The sequence below is a fragment of the Triplophysa rosa genome, unplaced genomic scaffold, assembly GCF_024868665.1.
Source record: "Triplophysa rosa unplaced genomic scaffold, Trosa_1v2 scaffold176_ERROPOS683867, whole genome shotgun sequence".
Taxonomy (NCBI): Eukaryota; Metazoa; Chordata; class Actinopteri; order Cypriniformes; family Nemacheilidae; genus Triplophysa; species Triplophysa rosa.
In genome coordinates, this window is record NW_026634186.1 from 51,908 (window position 1) to 60,937 (window position 9,030).

The following is a 9,030-nucleotide window of genomic DNA, read 5'->3' on the forward strand; positions in this document are numbered from 1 at the left end:
ATTACTTTCAAGAGGTTTACGCATTATTTTATGTTTGCTAATCCGGGGGACAGACACAGTCTCTATTTTGTGATGTTTGGGAGAACGGATTACTACATGTTGTACATTTTGTGTATTCTGCGACGTGAGACGGCAAGCAGACAGTTGGTTAAGCCATACTGTCTGCTCCCTGACCTGGGCCCCAGCGAGTCAAGTTTTAGCATTAGCATTAAGACTTTTTGCCATATTTCTAGACAGGATGGAAGTCCCAGCCCAGGAGGGATGGAGACCATCTCGTTTCAACAGGTCAGGTCTGCCCTCAAAACTCTTCCAGTTATTTATAAAAACTATATCATTCTGCAGGCACCACTCAGACAACCAGCCATTTAGTGATGATAATCTGCTATAAATCTCATCACCACGATAAGCAGTGAGGGGGCCAGAGAATATTACAGTGTCTGACATCATGCTTGCGAGCTCACACACCTCTTTAATGTTATCTTTTGTGATCTCCGATTGACGGAGTCGAACATCATTTGTGCCGACGTGAATGACAATCTTACTGAATTTACGATTAGCCTTAGCCAGCACATTTAAATTTGACTTGATGTCAGGCGCTCTGGCTCCCGGTAAACATTGGACTATGGTGGCTGGTGCCTCTATGTTAACGTTCCGAACAATAGAATCACCGATAACTAGGGCACTTTCAGCAGGTTTCTCAGTCGGTGCGTCACTGAGCGGGGCAAACCTGTTCGAGACTGTAATCGGAACGGTCGAGTGATGTTTTGTCCTGCGACTACGCCGTCTCACAGTCACGAAGTTTCCCAGCTGCGGAGGATTTTCAACCGGAACCGAGCTGTGTGCGCTAATGTTGCTCGCATCCAAAGTGTTTTCTATCGTCGTTAAACTCTTACTATCCTCAGATAAAGATTGGATGCGAGACTCTAATTCTAAGATCTTCTCTGTCAGCCTAACTATTTCCCTGCATTTATCGCATATAAAGCCCTCGCAGCTGACAGAGAAGGCTAAGCTAAACATATGACATGAGGTGCAAGTAACAATAATAGGAATAGAAGCCATAACTCACCGGATTTGAAGTGCAATTCCAACTTACCAAGGTTGCTCGATGGATCGTAGTATACTCGCTTAAAAAGAGAAACAGTTAGCACACAAGACAAACCAGAGGCAAGATGATATTCCACAGTGTGAACAGAAAGCAAGCTAACACGCTATTGCTATGCTAACGGCGTTAAGTTAACTATCACTTTTGGTTTAGACTCTTCCAAGTAAATAACAGGAACAGGGTTATTGAGATATCAGGATAAGTTAGCAACGACAATAATAATTAACGAAAATAAAATACACTAATATTAGAGCGAAGTGATAAGAGCACTGATACAAACAAGCTGCCGGCAGCGATGCAGGAAACAGGAAGCAATGAAGTCTTTAACAACAGCACAAACTGTGTACATTGCCTTGCGCTTCTTTGCAAGTGGCACATTCCTTTACACTATTGGAGAGAAAACCTAGTGAAAAGTGCTGTCTGTCGTGCCATTCGCAAAGTTTATATGGCACTCAACCAGTTTTTAGGTGTTTTTGTGTTTTTCCAAGCCACTTACGACCCCACGTTGTAAAACAGAGCTTTTTTTGCTATTGCAGGTATAGTGTATTGTAATTGTAATGGACATCACGCAATCATGACAATGCCAGGAAATATGACTTGATTGTCCCCAGGCTTTCCTAATGTGATTGGTGCCATTGACTGCACACACACATTGCCATCAAGGCCCCCCCCCAGGCCCCAATGAAGGGGATTTTGTGAACCAAAGTTCACAGTTTAAATGTACAGGTGAGTTGTTATAAGGATTTTTAATATTTTAGATAATATAGAATTATACAAAGGAATTTATTCAAGTATAACAAAATCTCTTAGATGGTATGTGACAATGTGCCATATCACAAATGTGGAAGCTAAATGGCCTGGATCAGTGCATGACTCAAGAATTTTCAGAGAGACAAGGTTGTGCACATTTTTTGAACCTGGTAAGAAAAATAAGACTTTTCACACTCACTGTATTACATACTGATTTTGGGCCTAACAGAACTGTATTTTTCCATTATACAGGGGACTACGATGGGATCCTCCTCGCAGACAAGGGGCTATGCCTGTAGGCAGTATTTTATGACCCCAACCCTGGGTCACAAACCTGTTACAATTCAGCTCTAGCCAGGACAAGGGCATGCATTGATATGACCTTTGGGCAACTAAAGGGAAGATTTCAGTGTCTGAAAAATCTGAGGGTTGCACCTGACAGGGCATGCAACATTATGGTTGCATGTGCAGTATTGCACAACATTGCCACAATCAGAAAGGCGAGGACCCCTGTGGTGGAGGTGCAGCCTCCTGATGACCTCCAGCCAGTGCACTTGGACCAACCTAGTGGCAGAGCTGCACGAGACAGGATTGTACAACAACATTTTTGAGATAATAAGAGACAAACATTGTTTCCATTAGAGTTTATTTGATTTTTTTTTTTTTTGAGAAAGAGCCAGCTAGTCATCATTTGCCTGCAAAAAATAATAATAAAAACCATCATGCAAGGTCATCAACAGTGCTCTGTGTGAATTAGTGCATTTTTACTTACTCTGAAGTTCCTTTTGAAGCAATTCTATCTCTAGTTTTACTTTTCGCTTCATTAAGGCTTGTAATTCTATTTCACCTCTTAATTTTCTTTTCTTTAATTTGATATATATTCAACCTTTTGCAATACATGCCATATACAAAATAGAAAGGAAATAAAATAAAGGAAACCTCAAGATTGCCCACCTCTGTATCACACCTCTTTGCCGGCCCTTCTCTTCCGGGTTTCTTCACTGTCCTGTGCAATGGAAACATATGGTCTTATAAAGTGTGATGCAGTGTTCCCTATTATTAAGAAGAAGAAAAACACTTACTGTGCATGTTTCAGCCAACGCTTGCATGGGAACAGGTAAAAGTGTTGGGGTGTTATGCAAAACTGCACATAAAGACAATACACAATATAATTACAATAAACTACACAATAACAATAAATCATGGAAATATTTTTAGGTGAGGTAAGGGACAAGTATTTTATATTGTACAAAGAGAAATATAAGCTCACTTACCAGTAATGAAGGTGCTGCTGCTACTGGATCCCGGCTGTGGGTCTAAGGAAGAGCTGCCCCAAGGGATGCCCTGAACAATGGGTCGGTTTGCATTCAACTCAACTCTTCTGCCGTGGTGTGACGTGGGGGTGCAGGACCACCACCTGTTTTTTTTTTGCTCTGCCTTTTTCTTGGGTGCAGTTATAAACAAACACATTATTTCACGGTCTCTTTATAAGAGTCTAAAGAAAAGTATAAGTGATAAAGATTACCATTTTGTAGAATATTTTTATATTTAACTTTCACTTGTTCCCAAGTTCTAGTGGGCCCCATGGTGGCACTAATATGAAAGAGGATAATATAATTAATATAATACACACCCATGTAATATATGTATATATAGTATGTATTTTATGTGTATGCATGTATGTATATGATCACTACTTACAAATTTAATTTGTCTGCAACTTTTTGCCAGCCCTCTCTCCTGGCTTTTGCAGCCTTTGAAGTGTTCCCTGGTGTCTTTATTAAACTTGATCTTGGATGTAGTAAACGAGGTACGAAGAACGTGCCCCAGTTCCAGAAAATACGATCACATAACCCGAGTTTTATCATCCCTTCACTGGTTACCCATTAAGTATCGTATTGACTTTAAAGTTCTTTTAATTACTTAGAAGCTTTGTTATGTTGGTAGGGGCTAAACCATTTAGGGCTTTATATCAAATTACAACCCATCACGCTCTCTAAGATCTCAAAACTCCGGAATTTTGATAACACCTAGTATAACTAAATCCACCAAAGGGAGTAGAGCTTTCTCATACGTAGCACCTAAACTGTGGAATAGCCTTCCCGATACTATTCGAGGGTCAGACACACTCTCCCAATTTAAATCTAGATTACACACACATCTTTTCAGCCAAAATGGGATAAATAATATGCTAAATAAATAAAAAAATTATGAACAGCAGCTACGCTAATTATACTCTTTCTGCCCTCCTCCTCCTCCTCATGATGCCCATCCATCTGAACGTCATATGCCCATTCCTAATTAGAGATTATGCCAGCTACATCTGAAAATCCTGTGCCATCCTCCTGCGAGAGCCTGCGAGTAGTAAATATAGGGGACCTTGTGTCAAAATGATTGATGGTGACCTTTGACCTTTGCGGGGGGGGTTGAATTACTTCCGGACCACCCAGGTTGAGAAGGCCCGCCCCCTTTGCATTGACCTTTGACCGTATCCGCCCCATTGTGAGGGACTGCCCCCTTTGTGTTGAACTTTTGCCCTTTGACAGTATCTGTTCACGTCGTGAGGGATTGCCCACGTCTGGAGTTGAACTCTTGAACTTGTGCCTGTATGGTTACCGAACATTTTTCTCTCTTTTCCGGAGATGATGTTTGGACATGTTTTTATGAGGTTGATACGTGTTTTATGCGTGAATGAATAAATCTGGGTTTTAAAGGAAATTATGAATAAGTAATTAATGAATAAATCGACGAATAAGTGATTAAATAAATAATTGGATATATTAGTGATTAAATAAATAATGAATACGTAAATAAACAAAGCAAGGAATGAATAAGTAATTAAATAAAGCATTCTATATATGTATATATTAGGGCTGTCAAAGTTAACGCAAATTCCTTTTAACGGCACTAATTTTATTAACGTGCGATTAACGCAGCGCGCATTTTCTGTTAGACCCTTGGCCTTGCCCGTAGTTTGAGAAAGTAAACGATGCAGCAGCAAACAGAAATGGAGAAAGAAATAGGTCTTCTGAACGTAAAATTCATATATAAAACGATGTCTGATGGTTCTTTCGACAAGACTAAAGTGATCTGCATTTATTGTCGATGTGAATTAAGTTATCATCACAGCACATCGAGTTTAAAATATCACTTGATGGCGAAGCATACAACTGACGCAGAGAGCTCTCCTCCTCCTCGCGGCACACCACACTAGATTGTTTTCAGCAGAGACGGATGGCCAACTCCACAAGCAACAGACTCACCACATCGATAGCTAAATGGGTGGCTACAGCATGTAGGCCAGTTAATGACTACATTATTTGTATAAATAAGATTTGTGACTCAGACAGTGGCCAGAGATTCACTGTTTCCAGTAATGCTCTTCCTAAAATGAGATGTTTGACGAGGGTCAAAACAAGTAGACGAGGGTCTACTTGAAATTATTTGCATCACATCTAATGATTACACATATTAACTACCTTCGAGAGCCACTGTTACAAGCAAGATTCACGACTCTTACAAAGAGGAGAAAGCTAAAGTCGAGGAGGCGATTAGACAGACAAACACGGTTGCGCTCACCGGAGATTACTGGACTTCCCTCAGTAACCATAGCTACCTGGGGGTCAAGGCTCAATATTTTGACACACACTGGAAACTACGGTCGTACTCTTTGACCGTCATGAAGACAGACAAGAGGCACTATGCTGACGTTTGCGCTGAGCACTTTCTGCAGGTAGCCAGACAGTGGAATATTGAATTCAAAATTAGCCCACTGACCACCGATAGTGCACGCAACATGATTGCCGCGGCCAGGCAGCTTCCGTTCGAGCATATGCCTTGCATTGCACACAGCCTCCACCGAGCTATCACAGTTGCGAAAATGTAAACATGCTTGTGTAAGTAAATAGCTCAGTGCAAAGAAAGAAGTAATGGGAACCTGTGTTTTTCCTGTTTTTTTTTTTTCATGTGTTTAATAGACATGTACAAGTTCTTTGAAAAACATCTATGACCTTTGAAACATATCTAGTCTTCATGCTCTATGTTGAGTATGGTTTCACTAATAATAAACAATATACATTTGCATAAAGCATCAATATTTGTCAATGCCCATGTTGATTAGAGTATTAAAAACTTGAAAAGTATTAATTTAAGGTACACTTAGAATGGATAAAAATGTGCGATTAAGTTGCGATTAATCACAAGTTAACCCATTACAATCATGCGATTAATCGCGATTAAATATTTTTAATCGATTGACATCCCTAATATATATATATATATATATAGTTAACTCGTGATTAATCGCAACTTAATCGCACATTTTTATCCGTTCTAAATGTACCTTGAATGAATACTTTTCAAGTTTTTAAAACTCTAATCAACATGGGCATGGACAAATATTGATGCATTATGCAAATGTACATTGTTTATTATTAGTGAAACCATACTCAACATAGAGCATGAAGACTAGACATGTTTCAAAGGAATGAAAAAGTGCGTTTTGCGGGGGAACAGAGCTCGTTTGTGCAAATCCCTGTCTGAGCACTCAGGAGAGTCAGAAAAATGAGGTTAGCACTGAAAACAGCATTTTGTGTTAAACGGCCTGAGAGAAGAACGAAAAAGTCCGTTTTGCAGGGGAACAGAGTTTGTTGGTGAAAATCTCTTTCTGAGCACTCAGGAGAGTCAGAAATATGAGTTTAGCACTGAAAACAACATTTTGTGTTAAACGGCCTGAGAGCAGAACGAAAAAGAGTGTGTTTTGCAGGGGAAGATAGGTCGTTTGTGCATATCCTTGTCTGAGCACTCAGGAGAGTCAGAGATATGAGTTTTTCACTGAAAATAGCATTTTGTGTTAAACGGCCTGAGAGCAGAACGAAAAAGTGCGTTTTGCAGGGGAACAGAGCTCGTTGGTGAAAAGCTCTTTCTGGCGGCAGGGCCGTAGTCACTGCCGTCACGGATCGGGTAACAGACGAGGTGGTGGCTTTACCCATAAAGAATACAGCCACCCGTGACCGCAACGTCTGGATAGGCATCTTCCCGCAGTGCGGGCAAGATGTATCCACGAAGGCTGCCTCAGCGTGCTGGAGACCCAAACACGTGAGACAGACATCGTGTCCATCCCCTTCCTCAATGAGCGCGTCGCACCCAAGAGAACAGCGGGACATGCCACGCTGGAGAAATTTACTCTTTTAGAAAAAAAGTGCTCAGACACTTCTGGAACTGCCGAGACGCCCAGGGGAAAGTCGCTGCAGGAAGGGACCGTCCGCTGCACCACGTCGTAGATTCCAGCAGGATACCAGCGAAGAACTGGAAGATCAGCGAAGATCTGGAAGATCAGCGAAGACCTGGNAGCAGTCAGGAGAGTCAAAAATATGTGTTTTGCATTGAAAACAGCATTTGTGTTAAACGGCCTGAGAGCAGATGAAAAAGTGCGTTTTGCAGGGAACAGAGATCGTTGGAGAAAAGCTCTTTCTGAGCAGTCAGGAGAGTCAGAAATATGAGTTTTGCACTGAAAACAGCATTTGTGTTAAACGGCCTGAGAGCAGAATGAAAAAGTGCGTTTTGCAGGGGAACAGAGCTCGTTTGTGAAAAGCTCTTTCTGAGCAGTCAGGAGAGTACAGAATATGAGTTTTCACTGAAAACAGCATTTTGTGTTAAACGCCTGAGAGCAGAATGAAAAAGTGCGTTTTGCAGGGGAACAGAGCTTGTTGGTGAAAAGCTCTTTCTGAGCAGTCAGAAGAGTCAGAAATATGAGTTTAGCACTGAAAACAGCATTTGTGTTAAACGGCCTTAGAGCAAAGAAAAGTGCGTTTTGCAGGGGAACAGAGCTCGTTGGTGAAAAGCTCTTTCTGAGCAGTCAGGAGAGTCAGAAATATGAGTTTTGCACTGAAAACAGCATTTGGTGTAAAACGCCTGAGAGCAGAGGAAAAAGTGTTTGCAGGGGAACAGAGTTCGTTGGTGAAAAGCTCTTTCTGAGCAGTCAGAAGAGTCAGAAATATGAGTTTGCACTGAAAACAGCATTTGTGTTAACAGCCTAGAGCAAAGAAAAAGTGGTTTTGCAGGGGAACAGAGCTGTTGTGAAAACTCTTCTGAGCAGTCAGAAGAGTCAGAATATGAGTTTTGCACTGAAAAGCATTTTGTGTTAAACGCTAGAGCAGAAAAAGATGCGTTTTGCAGGGAACAGAGCTCGTTGGTGAAAAGCTCTTTCTGAGCAGTCAGGAGAGTCAGAAATATGAGTTTTGCACTGAAAACAGCATTTTGTGTTAAACGCCTGAGAGCAGAAGGAAAAAGTGCGTTTTGCAGGGGAACAGAGCTCGTTGGTGAAAATCTCTTCTGAGCATCAGGAGAGTCAAAATATGAGTTTTCACTGAAAACAGCATTTTGTGTTAAACGCCTGAGAGCAGAATGAAAAAGTGCGTTTTGCAGGGGAACAGAGCTTGTTGGTGAAAAGCTCTTTCTGAGCAGTCAGAAGAGTCAGAAATATGAGTTTAGCACTGAAAACAGCATTTGTGTTAAACGGCCTTAGAGCACAACGAAAGAGTGCGTTTTGCAGGGGAACAGAGCTCGTTGGTGAAAAGCTCTTTCTGAGCAGTCAGGAGAGTCAGAAATATGAGTTTTGCACTGAAAACAGCATTTTGTGTTAAACTGCCTGAGAGCAGAATGAAAAAGTGCGTTTTGCGGGGGAACAGAGCTCGTTTGTGCAAATCCCTGTCTGAGCACTCAGGAGAGTCAGAAAAATGAGGTTAGCACTGAAAACAGCATTTTGTGTTAAACGGCCTGAGAGAAGAACGAAAAAGTCCGTTTTGCAGGGGAACAGAGTTTGTTGGTGAAAATCTCTTTCTGAGCACTCAGGAGAGTCAGAAATATGAGTTTAGCACTGAAAACAACATTTTGTGTTAAACGGCCTGAGAGCAGAACGAAAAAGAGTGTGTTTTGCAGGGGAAGATAGGTCGTTTGTGCATATCCTTGTCTGAGCACTCAGGAGAGTCAGAGATATGAGTTTTTCACTGAAAATAGCATTTTGTGTTAAACGGCCTGAGAGCAGAACGAAAAAGTGCGTTTTGCAGGGGAACAGAAGCTGCTCATCAGATGCGTAGGCTCTGAAGAACAAAAGGTGAATGAATGAGCACGCCGGCTTCCCTCTTATACCCGGACATCCGGGGAGGAGCCCGGCATGC

General features: G+C 41.5%; 1 pseudogene; it reads left to right on the plus strand.

Moving 5' to 3' along the window:
* The first annotated feature begins 1,007 nt into the window (after positions 1-1,007).
* Positions 1,008-2,463, plus strand: LOC130549801 (putative nuclease HARBI1; annotated as a pseudogene).
* The last annotated feature ends 6,567 nt before the right edge of the window (positions 2,464-9,030 follow it).